General features: G+C 41.3%; 1 protein-coding gene and 1 pseudogene across 1 annotated transcript in view; one reads left to right on the forward strand and one right to left on the reverse strand.

Annotated features, from left to right (window-relative positions):
• Positions 1-13167, reverse strand: part of FAM47E (family with sequence similarity 47 member E) — a 60297-nt gene that overhangs the window by 34352 nt on the left and 12778 nt on the right. The gene's annotated exons all lie outside the window — the stretch shown is intronic.
• On the forward strand, positions 2700-11294 carry LOC118010725 (annotated as a pseudogene).

Consider the following 13167-nt stretch of genomic DNA (forward strand, 5'->3'; position numbering starts at 1 on the left):
AAAAGGCACAATGACTAAGAGACAGCAGAAACAACAAAGAACAGAATCTGATCACAGAGACTTTATGTATTGGGATGTTCAGATACAGAATATACATAAATAAGATTAGTTTTGTATAAATATATATGTTTACGTACATAAAATAAGCATGTTTCATGTGTTTTGGAAGTAATAGAGGGATTTGGAAATATGAGCGAAGTACAAGAAACTTTTTAAAAGATAGATTTGAAAAAGAACCAAAAAGAACTTACAGAAATGAAAACTATAATCATTTCAATTGGCCTCGAGAGGTTATGGCCCAATGGATGGGTGGGTCCCTGAGATCCAGCGAGCTGGTAGATTTGAGGAGATGCCTGAGGCATCTGTAGTAGGCTAGACACATTCAAAGGAAGTTGGAAGAGATCTCAGCTGCTACTTTTTGGAGAATGATGGGCCGTGAAGGGTGGATGAGATGTAGAGATTTGCTGCTGGTAGGAGTGGAACCAGTGCTGTTACTATGGAGACCAATCGAAAGGACTGAGTCAAACCAAGTAAACAGTGTGTTTACAACAGTCTGCGCTCTCATTTGCCCCCGCCTGTCCCTCCTCGGCCCTGGCACCTACAGGCAGCATTTGGGGGTGGGTTCAAATAGCAGAAGGCACTGAAAGGAGATCTGAGGCGGGGGGCGGGTGGAGAACAGGGTATTTTCTCTCTCCCTTTGTCTCCAAGGGTGTATATATATTTCTTCCTTCACTTTCAGCTCCCACCAGGCAGCCCCGATATGATTCCAACTCCCATCAGACTCAGGCTCCAGTTGTAAGTAATTCCTGTGGTTTGGATGTGGTAGGGGCTTTCCTGCTACTAATCTCTGGGTTATCTCATATCCTCTGTTTGGCTCTCAGCTCTTCCATCACCTCTGGAACCTGTTCTTGCATTTAAATTCCTCAGTTTTAATTCACTTAGTGTGGCTGCTGCTTTCCTGGTTGGACCCTGATGCATATGTTCCTTATGACCCAACATTTCCCCTGCAGGGATAGGAATCCAGAGGAATTCTCACCCATAGGGAACATATGTATGAGGATATTTGTCACAGCATTATTAGTAGTATCGGTGAGTTGAGGGTGATGTGTGTGTCCATTTCTGTGATGCAGATGGATAAGATGGATAACTAGGCATCGGTTAGAAGGAACAGTCTAGACATATATTCAGCAACATGGTTAGACTTTTGAAAATGTAGTGCTGGGTGAAGAAAGAAACAGTGAGATTTTTTACTACAATATGATTTATATAAATTAAAAATGCATGCACACAAAACAAAAATATAAGTTTTACAAGAACTCCTACAGAGAGAAGGATATACTTCAAACACTTAGGAATGGTTGCTTATGGAGAAGGCAGAGGAATAGAAGTGGAGAATGGAGAAGAAAAGGAATGTATGAATGAATGAATAAGAGAGGGCCTTGCACACCCAATTGAGAATGGAGCATCATGGATTAAAGAGTAAGATTAACCAAGGGGCTACACCTGAAGTTGAAAAAAAAATGTTGCCAGAGAAATAGTTACAAGGTGGCACTGAGACGTAATTTCAAAGAACACATTGTGGATTAGAAAGTTTGAAACAATACCTGCTCCAAAGCCAAGTTAGATTGCAGTTAAAGAGCAAACACACGGGACAGATGGTGAAGCAAGGAGCCAGGGCTAGTGACAAGTCCTGGATAATGCAGGGGTGTTGTTGAAATTCCATGGCAATGTTATGTGAGCCCGGCTGAAGAGGATTCTAGGTCTTCTGATTTGCATTCAGACCTGAGCAGAGATTATGATTTGGAGTCTCACAACTGAATAGAAATGTTCCAAAAAAATCCTGCTTCATAGCTTTTTAGGGTCAACTACAGCCTGAAGCCTGGGCTGTTTCTCAAGTGGGGCTCAGATTATGATCACTATATGCATTAAAAAATTGGAAACAAGGAGCATTTGGAGTGTATTAGAGGGGACTTGAATTCTCATCCAGTATAGTTTAATTAAAATATGACAATAATAGAAAAGAAATATTTAACCATGACATTAGGATTTACTTTCCTTTGCTTGTATTTTTAGAGTTGGCATGCCTTTCTTTGTTCAAAAGCATTCAAGTTCTGGAAGATTCTTTGCGTAAATGTTGTAGGAGTACTTGAAAAATGACCATATGCAGAGACCCCAATATAATCAATATCAGTTAAAAACAGTATTATATCTGTTTTTCATTAAGCTTCAAGTGAGCATGGCTCTTCTCTTTACAAATGGAGACATTAAACTGTGTTTTGCTCATTAATTCTGGTGCTCCTCCAAACATAATTAACTCCCTCTCAGCAATTAACATATTTGATAGTGTTTATTTGGGCTGTTTCTCATTTGTACATAATGATGTTAAAGAAATATTTGTTAGGTTGAACTGAATTTTTGTTTTCACAGTTTGTGAAGCCAAAGAAGCAATTCAAATAAAACAGTAATGCATTATTGACTCATTAGACTTACTAAGCTCATGTCTAATGACATAAGGAGATTAAGACAATCACTTGAACTCATGCAGCCAATTAGTGGGGGAATCCCATCATAACCCAGAGCTCTACACTGAGTCATCCGGAAAAAGAGTTGACTCATAAACCAAGCTAAAGAGTCAATATAATATAGTGGCTAGTTTGGGTGACCAACCTGGGTTTGAATCACAGCCCCACCACTTAATAATGCTGGGCAAGTCCCTTGCAGCCTCTATACCTCAGTTTCTTCTTCAGGAAAAGAGACCTACTAATAGTCTACATCATATGGTTGTTGTACGGGTACAGTACAGAAATAATCTAAAACTATGCTTTCCAATAGAAATATAATGCAAGCCACCAATGTGAGCCATATATGTAATTTAAAATTTTCTAATAGTCGTATTTTTAAAAAAATTTTATCTGTTTATTTGAGAGAGAGAGATAAAGAGAGAGCACACGACGGTGGGGGAGGGGCAGAGGCAGAGGGAGAAGCAGACTCTCGCTGAGCAAGGAGCCTAATGTGGGGCTCCATCCCAGGACCCTGAGATCATGATCTGAGCCAAAGGCAGACACTTAACCGACTGAGCCACCCAGGCGCCCCCTAGTAGTCATATTTTAAAAAGTGAAAAGAAACAGATAAAATTAATTTTGATAATATATCTTACTGAACCTGATGAATCAAAAATATTATCTTAACATATAATCAACATAAAAATATTAGTGAGATATGTTAACATTTCTTTTTTTTTCATACTAAGTCTTTGAAATGTAAGCACATCTCAGTTTGGACTAACCAGATTTCAAGTGCTCATTAGCCACGTGGGGATGGTGGCCACCATATTGGACAAAACAAAAATTAAGTATTTAGCCAAGTGCCTAGCACAAAGGAAGCACTCGAGGAATAGTGGCTCAGAAACATGCCCTGGGTTTACCCGTAGGTCGATTGCATTTGTTGCTCAGTTATAAGGATAGAAAATACATGGTATTAACCCAAGTTTGAAATTTCATACTTTTATGAGTATGTGCCTCCATTTCAGTTATTTTTGTTCTGTTTACTCCAGAGAATAAGATGTTGCCCTTTTCCCCTTCTACTGTGAGCAGAGGTTGTTAATCCTGGAGCTGTTTGGATGAGGGACTTTCACTGAGAACTCAGGTGAAGAGTGTAGCCCCCATAAAGAATTTAACAGAATTTTTGTCCTAGTGAGCAAACTGCATTTGGCTGGGTAAATATTTAATGTGCTCTTATTACCACTGGAGCATACCTGGAGACCAAATTATAATTTTATTCTATAATTTTGTAATATTTTATATTACAATGTTATTTCTTTGAACCTGAGACGGGTAAGCACTCTCCTTTTCTCCTTCCCATCACATCCTTCCTAGACTTCCTTGGGAATCTGGCCCTAAACAGGCGCAATAAATTCATGTGCATAGCCTCTTTGGAGTTGGCCCTATGTTGGCCTCAGAGTTGCCTTTACCTGCTGAATCCTTGGTGATCAGAGCTGAGCTAGGAACCCTGCCTTCTGTATGTGGAGGTCCTGAAGCTAAGTGTGGAATGAGGAGCCAAATTCCCCAGGGCCCTGGCAGGATCCTTCAGCCGGTCCACAGAGCAGTGACCAGCTGTCTCAGAAAGACCAGACTTATATATGTAGAATGGCAGAAACAGGGTCCCTGAGCTAGATCAAAATCTGACAAGACAGTAGAGGTAAAGGAGACTCTGTCCCTAGTCCCTGAAGGCTGAGCCAGGCCAGGAAACACTAGCCTAACCCAAGGTGACTTGGAGGCATTCAGCCTCAACCCTGATGCAGAAGAATCTTTAGAGTCTTGGCAAACATAGACCTAACAATGCCATAACCTTCCTTAAAACCTTCAACAGCTCCCCCTTAGACACAGAATACGTTCCGACTCCTCAGGCCGGGATTTAAACCCTGCAGCTCTGACCTGCTCACGTATTTCCCTTCTTCCTCACTCTTTCTCCTCTCCAATTATATTATTCTGCTTTCTAGTCTTCCCTCCCATACTCTTTCTTTCTTTATGTTGTTCATGTTGTACACTTTGCCTAAAAATTCCTTAGTCGTGGGTCTCCACCACTGTCTTTAAAGTCCCCACTCCAATCCCACATCTCCCAGGGATAGAATCTTTGCTTCCCCTTTATCTCCAAGAGAACTCCCTTCAGTCCTCCTTCTATTAAGTAAGCATCAAGCGTTTAGCATTTTTAGTGGACATTACCGCTGCTTCTTCGGTGATTATCCTACCCCTTCCCCGTTGTGCAGCAGTCACTCATTTTGGGAGAATGACTGCACTCAACTCTCACGATGGACTCTGACTAGTGTAACCACTGTAATCTCATTCCACCTGTGACTGGTTCAGGTCCGGACAGTAATGCAGCCTCAGTCAGTCAGTTCTGGGCATTCCTCGGGGATCTGGCTCAGATTGGGCCAGTGTTCAATGCAAGTTCAACGGCTGGAGGAAAAGAAGACTTCTCTCATGTTCTCAATGGTATTTGTTATTATGATTTACAATTCATTTTTTATTCACCAAAAATATTTGAGGTGGTTGACTTTACCATGGAATTTGAGCCACTGGAGGGGAAAAGATCATTTACCATCCTACCTAGCTCCTAAAATGGTACCTTACAAGGAGCTCTCCAAATTTTGCTTGAATTTATGCTCCAGTCTCTATGGACTTGGAGGACACAAACCAAACTCATCCATGGGCCCAAACTCCTGAGTATGTCCTTAGGATGACTGGACTTTACTTTCTGTGATACTGACAATATATGGAACAGGACTGGGACAGGCAGACATCTAAAATTAACTCTGAATCTGAGATACCTTTGCTATTATTCATACCAAGTCAAGCCAACTTTTACTTAAAAGTGGACCCTATCGGGCCATGGCAGTTTCTAACCTGTGTTTTTCACATCACCTTTGTTCATCTCATTACCTGAAATAAATATATGAAAAAGCTCCACACTTGGTCAAGGCCATAAGACATCCTAATTACTACAGAAACAAAGGAACCTAGTTAATTGTGCTTATACTGGTGTAAATCCTTTAATGTCTGTCTTCATTACTTTTCCTTTAAAATTCCTATGATAACTATAAAGTGACTTAAGCCTGAATAGCCAGCCTGACAGGTTTCTGTTGGTTTGGGATAATTAATTAAAATGTCCTTTAATCTCTCCAAACCACTTCATCATATATGTACAACGTTTTGTTTTGGTGTATGAGCTTAAAGAGTATTAAGAGCATGAATGTTGGTGTCAGCTGCCTAGATCTGAATCCTGGCTCTACTATTTCCTAGCTGTACAAGCTCAGGAAAGTGATCTAACCTCTCTATGCCTCAGTGTCCTCATCTGTAAAAATGAAATGGTAATAGCACTTACCTCATTGGGTTTTGTGAAGATGACATGAGTTAGCACATGAAGAGTGCTTAGAACAATGCATAGCATGTAGTTAAGCTCCCAGTAAATATTAGGGCTATGATTCATAGGATTTCTGAAATGGAGAATCTAAATAGAACTACTCAATGCATTTTAGGGACCTGTGCTTCTCGAGATTCCCAGGCCAGCTTTGTTAATGGCAGGACATGGTGATGAGGTGGTAATATGAAAAATGAAAACCAGTTTCTTTTCTCTCAGTTGGTTGACAATCTCTCTTGAGCCCTTAACTGGGAATCCATATCTGTTGTGTCCAGTTACTAGCTTCATGATCTTGGGCAAGTTATTTAATCTCTCAGAGATTCCCCCAGTTTTTTGTTTTTTGTTTTTCAAATGTAAAATGGGGATATAATCCTACCTCACAGGATTAGTGTAAAGGAAGGAAAATATGAGCATGCCTACCACTGTCCCTAGCATATGACAGCGGTTTCCCTCCTCCTAATGCCCACCTGAAGTTCATCAAGAACAAAGAGTTTGAAATTTTATTTTAAAAACAATTGCCCTGGGGAGGGAGGAGCAAGATGGCGGAGGAGTAGGAGACCTGGATTTCATCTGGTCCCAGGAATTCAGCTAGATAGGGATCAAACCATTCTGAACACCTACGAACTCAACAGGAGATTGAAGAAAAGAACAGCAACAATTCTCTGAACAGAAAAACGACCACTTTCTGGAAGGTAGGACATGCAGAGAAGTGAATCCAAGGGGATATTCGGGAGGGTAGACGGCGGGGGAGGGGGCCTCCATCAGCCGCTACCGGCAAGTGATAGAGCCACGGAGCACAAAATCGGAACTTTTAGAAGTCTGCTCCGCTGAGGGACGTCACTCCAGTGGCTAAACAGGGGGTGGAACCCTCGCGGGACAGTGTGGTCTCAGGACCCTCGGGGTCACAGAAAGACCGGGGGTGCCTAAGTGCAGCAGAGCTCCCAGGTATCGGAACAGGGAAGCCGGCTGCAGAGACGGAGCCAAGGAGTGGACTCTCAGCTCGGGGTTGCCATAAACCATGATCTGCGGCACAGTTGGGCCACTGCTCCTCCAGCAGGGACCCAAAAAGCAGCAGATCCGAGGAGACTCACCTTCCTCCCCCGGGAGGAGTGGCACGGGAGCGCACCGCAGGGATCTGCTGGGTTTGGAGACTCCACATGGGGTCGGGTGCCAGAGATAGAAACGCTCGGTCACAGGCCGGGTGAGCACGGAGTGCAGCCAGAGACCAGGGAGACGGGAGTGATTGACTGCTTTTCTCTGGGGCGCACTGAGCAGTGGGGCCCCGAGTTCTCAGCTCCTCTGGGGCAGAGATTGGGAGGCCGCCATTTTCACTCTTGGCCTCCAAATCTGTACAGAAAGCTTGCAGGGAACAAAAGCTCCCGAGAGCAAACCCAAGCAGATTATTTAGCCCGGACCGGGCAAGGGTGGGGCAATTCCGCCTCCGGCAAAGACATCTGGGAACCACGGCAACAGGCCCCTCCCCCAGAAGATCAGCGAGAACAGCCAGCCAAGACCAAGTTTACCGATCTATTAGAATGGCAGAACTCCAGTGCTAGGGGAACACAGCACATAGAATTCATGGCTTTTTTCCCCATGATTCTTAAGTCTTTCAGAGTTAATTTTTTTATTTTATTTTTTCTTTTTCTTTTTTTTTGAATTTTTCTTCTTTCCTTTTTCAACCAACATCTTATCAATTCCTTTTTAAAAATCTTTTTAATTTTCATCCTTACAGCCCTATTCCATCCCTTCATTGTATTTACCTTTATTTTTGTATATATATAAGCTTTTCTTTCTTTAAAATTTTGGGAGGCAATTTCTTCTAACAGACCAAAATACACCCAAAATCTAGTGTGTGGCTCTGTTCTATTCACCAGCATGATCATATATATATATTTTTTCCTTTCTTTTCGCCCCAGTTCTGGGTCTCTTCTGATTTGTTTAGTGTATATTTCTCTGGGGTTGTTGTTGCCATTTTAGTATTTTGTTCTCTCGTTCATCTATTCTTCTCTGGACAAAATGACAAAACAGAAAAACTCACCTCAAAAAAAAGAACAAATGGGGTGCCTGGGTGGCTCAGGTCATGATCCCAAGGTCCTGGGATCGAGCCCCACATCAGGCTCCCTGATCGGCAGGAAGCCTGCTTCTCCCTCTCCCACTCCCCCTGCTTGTGTTGCTGTCTCACTATCTCTCTCTCTGTCAAATAAATAAATAAATAATCTTAAAAAAAAAAAAGAAAGAAAGAGGCAGTACTGACTGGCAGGGACCGAATCAATACAGACATTAGTAAGATGTCAGAGCTAGAGTTCAGAATAACAATTATAAAGATACTAGCTGGGCTTGAAAAAAGCATGGAAGATACTAGAGAATCTCTTTCTGGAGAAATAAAAGAACTAAAATCTAATCAAGTTGAAATCAAAAAGGCTATTAATGAGGTGCAATAAAAAATGGAGGCTCTAACTGCTAGGATAAATGAGGCAGAAGAGAGAATTAGTGATATAGAAGACCAAATGATGGAGAATAAAGAAGCTGAGAAAAAGAGATAAACAACTACTGGATCACGAGGGCAGAATTCGAGAGATAAGTGATACCATAAGATGAAATATTAGAATAATTGGGATCCCAGAAGAAGAAGAAAGAGAGAGAAGGGCAGAAGGTATATTGGAGCAAATTACAGTGGAGAACATCCCTAATTTGGGGAAGGAAACAGGCATCAAAATCCAGGAGGCACAGAGAACCCCCTTCAAAATCAATAAAAATAGGTCAATACCCCGACATCTAATAGTAAAACTTACAAGTCTCAGAGACAAAGAGAAAATCTGAAAGCAGCTCAGGACAAGAGGTCTGTAACCTACAATGGCAGAAACACTAGATTGGCAGCAGACCTATCCACAGAGACCTGGCAGGCCAGAAAGGACTGGCATGATATATTCAGAGCACTGAATGAGAAAAATATGCAGCCAAGAATGCTATATCCAGCTAGGCTGTCATTGAAAATAGGAGAGATAAAAAGCTTCCAGGACAAACAAAAACTAAAAGAATTTGCGAACACCAAACCAGCCCTACAAGAAATATTGAAAGGGGTTCTCTAAGCAAAGAGAGAGCCTAAAAGTAACATAGACCAGAAAGGAAAAGAGACAATATACAGTAATAGTCACCTTACAGGCAATACAATGGCACTAAATTCATATCTTTCAATAGTTACCCTGAATGTAAATGGGCTAAATGCCCCAATCAAAAGACACGGAGTATCAGATTGGATAAAAAAATAAGAACCATTGATACACTACACACAAAAATAGACTCAAAATGGATGAAAGACCTAAATGTGAGACAGGAATCCATCAAAATCCTTGAGGAGAACACAGGCAGCAACCTCTTCAACCTCAGCCACAGCAACTTCTTCCTAGAAACATCACCAAAGGCAAGGGAAGCAAGGGCAAAAATGAACTACTGGGACTTCATCAAGATAAAAAGCTTTAGCCCAGCAAGGGAAATAGTCAGCAAAACCAAAAGACAACAAAGATATTTGCAAATGACATATCAGATAAAGGGCTAGTACCCAAAATCTATAAAGAACTTATCAAACTCAACACCCAAAGAACAAATGATCCGATCAAGAAATGGGCAGAAGACATGAACAGACATTTTTCCAAAGACGACATCCAAATGGCCAACAGACACATGAAAAAGTGCTCAACATTGCTCAGCATCAGGGAAATCCAAATCAAAACCTCAATGAGATACCACCTCACACCAGTCAGAATGGCTAAAATTAACAAGTCAGGAAACGACAGATGTTGGCGGTGATGCGGAGAAAGGGGAACCCTCCTACGCTGTTGGTGGGAATGCAAGCTGGTGCAGCCACTCTGGAAAACTGTATGGACATTCCTCAGAAAGTTGAAAATAGATTTACCCTACAACCCAGCAATTGCACTACTGGGCATTTACCCCAACGGTACAAATGTAGTGATCTGAAGGGGCACCTGCAGCCCAATGTTTATAGCAGCAATGTCCACAGTAGCCAAACTATAGAAAGAGCCTAGATGTCCATCAACAGATGAATGGATAAAGAAGATGTGAGATATAGATAGATATAGATATAGATATAGATACACACAATGGAATATTATGCAGCCATCAAAAAATGAAATCTTGCCATTTGCAATGACATGGATGGAACTAGAGGGTATTATGCTAAGCGAAATAAGTCAATCAGAGAAAGACAATTATCATATGATCTCACTGATATGAGGAATTTGAGAAACAAGATAGAGGATCATAGGGGAAGGGAAGGAAAAATGAAACAAGAGGAAACCAGAGAGGAAGACAAACCATAAGAGACTTAATCTCAGGAAACAAAATGAGGGTTGCTGGAGTGGAGGGGGCTGGGAGAGATGGGGTGGCTGGGTGATGGACACTGGGGAGGATATGTACTATGGTGAGCACTGTGAATTGTATAAGACTGATGAATCACAGACCTGTACCCCTGAAACAAATAATACATTAAATGTTAATTAAATAAATAAACTAAAATAATAATAATAATAAAAACGATTGCCCTGACAGGAGCAGCGCCTTTACAGAAGAGGTCTGAGCACAGCGGTGACAGTGGGACAGTCACCTTTGGCTTTTTCACCCAACCAGAAGATTTGCCATCAGGCTCTGAGCCTTCGAAGCACTCACTTCACTTGATCTTTATCTGTCCTGGTGCAGGCTCTTCAGTCAAGAAAGCTTACAAGGCAGCTTTGAATAAAGGTGACTTCCTTCTCTGCTCAAGAGATTCGCCTTTCTAAAAGACATGAGGAAATAGTCTCACAAAGATCAACATTACTTCAACAAATGGAGAGTCAATCTGTAGATGAAAAAGAGGAAAAGGCATGTTAGATGCAAGCAGCTAAGACTTCTTTTATAAGGAACCTTAGTCTTTTAAAGGATATAGAAACAACAGCAAAGTCTCTACAGACCCGGATTCACCCAATTCCACCACCAGAGATGGTTTCTCTTGAGACTCTTTACTGGGTATCAATAGAAGAATATATTCCCAAATGGGAACAGTTTCTTTTAGGAAGAGCACCATATCCTATCAGTGTTGAAAATGGAAATAAAACAGAAAATACCACTCAAAAGGGGGCACAGTGATAACTTCCTCATATACTCTTTCAAAAAAAAAAAAAAACCTGTTTGGTACAGCTGAATATTAAAGAATACACAGGTCATTTCAGGAACATAAGAATCGAACATGTTCATATTGTCCCATTACCTCCTCAATGACAGTGAAGAGAGGAGAATCTGCTGACAAGTCTCTGGTTATCACTTTGAGACCTACTACTACTTCGAGGTCATGAATTTGCTTTCTGCCAAACCCATGGATGTGTTAAGAGCTAATATTGAAAGGTGGGCTGTTTATTAAATATGTTGCTAAAAATAAATAAATACATAAATAAATAAGTAAGAAAAAGAAAAACTATTTCCCTAAAGTGAAATTTATCTTAATTTTACTATTTAAATCAGCCACAAGACAATTTTAAAGAAAGACTAACATTCCCTAAAATGAAATGATGGGGCATCATTTAAAACTATTCATTTAAATAAATCCCAGTGGTCCATTGTATATAAATGAAACCTACTTACATATACATACACAAGGATTTTAACTACTGTCTCACTGAATTTATAATTTAGCATTTTAAAAGAAAGTTCTAAGTTATTTCATTTTGTGCATATTAAGCATTTCTGTGTGTCGGCTTTTTAGGGAGGCATAAAAACGACTTGTCTTATCTGACTGAGACTTCTTGCCTTTTGTAAAGTCTGATACGAGAGCACTAGCAAGTTTTGTCCCTCCTTGGAAACCTAATTTCTGTTCTACACAGAATGCTTCAGAATGGTAATAACATTTACAGAGCACATCCAGTGGCAGGCACTTTATATACACTTCATCTCATTTCATCCTTAAAACATCTCCGTGAGGCAAGTCCTATTTATTATTTCCATTCTATACATGAAGAGACTGAGACACACAGAGGTTAAATAATTGGCCTAAGGTCACACAGCTACTGAGTAAGGGAAGCAGGATTCAAACAGGAGTGGGCTTCAGAGTCCACTGACATTGTTGAACTTTATCTGAGCCCTCTGCTCCCAGAAAGCAGCTGAGATACCTCCCGACCTTCTTGTGTTCCAGCTAGCCTCAAAGGACCCCCTGCCCAGCAGAGATAAGACCTGTCTTCACCACCTCCTTTCAGGACTCTCCTTTACCTTCCTCAACAAAACCCCAGACCCTCTTTTTTTCTTTGAGACATTCATTCCTCCTTCATGAATGAGCATTTTTCCCTTGCACTAGCTGGAATAAAATCATCTCTTTAATCATCCTGTGCATTTTCACACCAGAAACTTAACCACATACAGACAAGTTTGCCAATACCCGAGAAAATAACATCCGATTCAGAGGTTCCTACACTGTGGTCAGGTAATGTCTCTTTTGGTGGAGTGGCCCACATACATTTTATCCATCGTCTCATAAGCACTTCAGAATTTTTTTTTAAAGATTTTATTTATTTGACAGAGACACGGCGAAAGAGGGAATACAAGCAGGGGGAGTGGAGAGGGAGAAGCAGGCTTCCCACGGAGCAGGGAGCCCGATGTGGGGCTCGATCCCAGGACCCTGGGATCATGACCTGAGCCCAAGGCAGACGCTTAACGACTGAGCCACCCAGAGAAGGCAGATCCTTGAGAAGATATGCGGTACGGTCCATTCCCAGAAACTAAGACTATTTTTTTCCCAAAGATTTTATTTATTTATTTGAGAGAGCAAAACAAGAGAGATCACAGAGGCAGATAGAGAAGCAGACTCGCTGCTGAGCGGCGAGCTTGATGCAGGGCTCGATCCCAGGACCCCAAGATCATGACCTTAGTCGAAGGCAGATGCTTAACTGACTGAGCCACCCTGGCGCCCTGAAAAGTAAGACTATTAAAGCTGATTTGACAGATTTGATGTTTTGAAAATAGAATTTCTTTCCCCAAATCAATCTCTCTCCAACCTCCCTCTTGCCACTCTCTGCTTCCTTCTCTCCCTCTCTCAAAATGTCATTAAATGTGAATGTTCTCAATAGAAAGGTTTAGCAAAATCCCCCATCAGCATTTATGAGCGTCTCCTATGTACCACTGTACTACTTTCTAGGGTATAGAAACAAGTAAAACCCGTGGCTTGCTCTCATAGAGTTCACACAGAATTAGAGCTCAAATCTAGCTGTACTC

Source organism: Mirounga leonina, unplaced genomic scaffold (genome assembly GCF_011800145.1).
Source record: "Mirounga leonina isolate KUSES-001 unplaced genomic scaffold, KU_Mleo_1.0 Mir_129, whole genome shotgun sequence".
Classification (NCBI taxonomy): Eukaryota; Metazoa; Chordata; class Mammalia; order Carnivora; family Phocidae; genus Mirounga; species Mirounga leonina.